The 2,962-nt window shown below is 42.3% G+C and overlaps 1 long non-coding RNA gene across 1 annotated transcript; it reads left to right on the top strand.

Annotated features, from left to right (window-relative positions):
* Window positions 1–1,636: 1,636 nt before the first annotated feature.
* LOC143273073 (uncharacterized) lies at window positions 1,637–2,244 on the top strand. Its single transcript, XR_013050947.1, has 2 exons — window positions 1,637–1,751; window positions 2,008–2,244. It is a non-coding gene; the product is annotated as an uncharacterized LOC143273073 (long non-coding RNA).
* The last annotated feature ends 718 nt before the right edge of the window (window positions 2,245–2,962 follow it).

Below are 2,962 nucleotides of genomic sequence, written 5' to 3'. Positions count from 1 at the left end.
CTAACAAAAACTCCAAGACCAGGCATGAGAAGCTCCCTTTTGAGTCATTGGTTGGGGTTGTCCAACTCCCAAAACATTATAGACTATTGCTAGTGTCCTTAGTTTTCTCCAGAGAGGTGGAGGTAAGTCCCTGTTGCTGAAGACATCATACACTTCAGACACAGGCCTCAGAGACCCCTGAGCTGGAACTGAGCTGAAAGCATCCTCCCTAAGGTCTCTTTTTCATGGTAACAAAGGTGCCATACAAGCTTCCAAAGTAATGAGGCACCTAGGACTATGATGCCTATTAACCGCAACAATGACCAGAAGGCAAAGGTGGCCCTAAGGCTGCCATAGTGGCACCCACAACTTGGTGGTCACCAACAACTCTCTAATTGGACTCAAGATCCACTCAACTAGAGAAAATCCTGCCTGGTACTAAAAACCTAACCAACTACCCATGGCTAGTGAAGTCATGGATCTTAGAAAAGATTCTACAACAATAACTTTACTAAATCAGGATAACCCTAACTACATTAAAAATATTTGTCTTTATATCCACAAATAAGTATAATCCTTACCCCACATCAAGGAAACATCTCTTTGCAACAGACAGAAAGCATTGCAGAAAACCACAACCACTCAAAATGCACAGTTGAGGAGTCCAGTCCCAACTGGCATCTCCAACAGAATTCTGTCACCTAAATTTCAGGGCTCATTGTGAAATAAGGGATGGAAAGATGGTTAAGACACAAATATATAGATAGTTTACTGTGAGATTGTATCTCCTTAAAATGTCAGAAGCCACACCCGTACAGTCTCACGAACGGGGTTACCTAAACATAGACTAAACAAGGACTACAACAATAAATATGCCAAAGTAGATGGGGGAAATGAGGCCTCAATCCTAGACAAACAAATGTAGGCAACCAAGGCATGCTGAGATCAGGAGAAAGTGTTCCCCAGGGAAGAGTACACTAGTTGGTTATCCAATACCAAATGTTCAGCCCTGAAAACATACATATACAAGTACCATTGCACAGGCCGAGCAGGTTGTATTAGTGTATTTAGGAAGTTATATGTATGTAACAACAGTTAATGAATAAACACGCCATGTATTTGAAAGAGAGCAAGGAGGGCATGTGAGAGGGCTAGGAGGAAGGAAAGGGAAGTGGGAAATGAGGTAATTACATCATCATCTCAAAAAATAACTTATGAGAGAGACAAATGTATAAAAAAGTAGTGTGTAGAGACCAAAATTCCAAGAGAAATATGACAAACTTTATTTTTTTATGCCATCGTTAGAAATTTAGCTTGCCTACCTATAGGTATATTGAAATGGGTATAATGTTCCATATAAAAAACAAACCAAAACACAAAAAAGAAGGCTGAGCAAGCATGAGAGCAAGCCACTAAGCAGGGTTCCCCCATGGTCTCTGCTTCAGTTCCTGCCTCTGGGTTCCTGCTACAGTTCCTGTCCTCATATCATTCATTATAGATTATAAGGTATAAAATAAAATAAACCCTTTCCTTTCCCCAGTACACACACACACACACACACACACACACACACACTGAACACACAACAAAGCAACAGTTTGGAGACTGAGCCAATATAAACTGTTGAAGAGCATTGGGCACGTGTCAATAATTATGATTGTAAATGTCCTGTCAGCTTTCAATGCTGATGTCTCTCTTTCTTTTAATCTATTATTTTTTATGAGTTTATTCTGCAGTGTTCAGGACTAAAGTGAGGGCCTCACTATTGCTAGGTAAGGGCTGTCAATGAGATCTTCTATGTACTATTCAAACATCCTCTCTTCAGATCCTTTTTAGATCCATTTTTCCCCTGTTCTTCTGCCTCTGAGTTCACTCCTTTTCAAATAAAAACTCCGTGGATAAAGGCTGTTCTGGAAATACAAGTTCAGAGCTGAGTCTGTGATTATTTCAGTGATGTGTCTTAGAAGGGGTTCCATGCTGGAGAATGACAGCATGATCAAGTCAAGCTCTGATGTTGTGTCCTTACAGAGTTCAAAGGAGCAGTACCAAGACCCCTACTAAGCAGAGAACGAAGCTGACATTTACAGATAAGAAAGGTCATTGCCTTTCATATCTTCAGGCAAAGCCAGTCAGGAAATATATAAAGGAAAAGCTCAACTCAGCTCTCAGACAAGGCTCTTCCTGGCAAGATGAATCCTACCGGCTTCTTCCTCCTTACATTGCTCCTGGTTCTGGTGACAGAAACAGCTTCAAGGAAAACCCGTGGTAAGTGGCAAGTTTGTTCTGTGGACAACGGTCTTGAAAGGTTCCACCTGGAGTCTGTAGAAAGCTATGTTCCCAGGGCTTCCAGCTCTGATGGAAACAGAGTCTTTTCTGAGTCTTAGCTGTAAGATTTATGTGAACATCAGTGACATGACAGTCAAAGTGTCAGTAATGAGGGCTGCAGGGACTCTTGACAGTGTCCTGATGAACACCTAATCCAGAATACAGAGGAAGATGAACATAGAGAATCAGGCATGCTTTTCTCTCCACAGAAAAATTCTCACAAGCCTCTGACGACAACATTGATCTAAAGGCACTGGGGGGCAGCGGAGGATCCAGTTCTTCCCATGAAGAATACAGCAGCAGTGAGGGCTCATGGAGCTCCTTTAAGTCAAGAAGTCTCGAACCCACCACCTTCAATCTTGAAGCTTATGATGAGAGGAAGCATAAACACACTGCTGACAACGGCAATCTTGGTTACAAGACCAGAGGATCTCAAAGAGAAGACATGAGCTCTTTCAAAAGCAGAATGAAAACCCGGATTGCTGGTAAATAATGTGTCCACTGGCAGCTGAAGACCTGAACCAATATGAAGGTAAGAATATTATCAGGTGAGGGGGAGGCCTGCCTCAGGGTTTCCAAGTTATGCATGGCTATTCACTGGGCCGTTGTGAGACTGACTGATCCCCACTGTGCATACCTGGGGAGCTTTGGGAAGTTG

This window comes from Peromyscus maniculatus, chromosome 4 (assembly GCF_049852395.1).
Source record: "Peromyscus maniculatus bairdii isolate BWxNUB_F1_BW_parent chromosome 4, HU_Pman_BW_mat_3.1, whole genome shotgun sequence".
In the NCBI taxonomy this organism is placed as follows: domain Eukaryota; kingdom Metazoa; phylum Chordata; class Mammalia; order Rodentia; family Cricetidae; genus Peromyscus; species Peromyscus maniculatus.
This window is presented reverse-complemented; position numbering and strand designations above follow the sequence as displayed.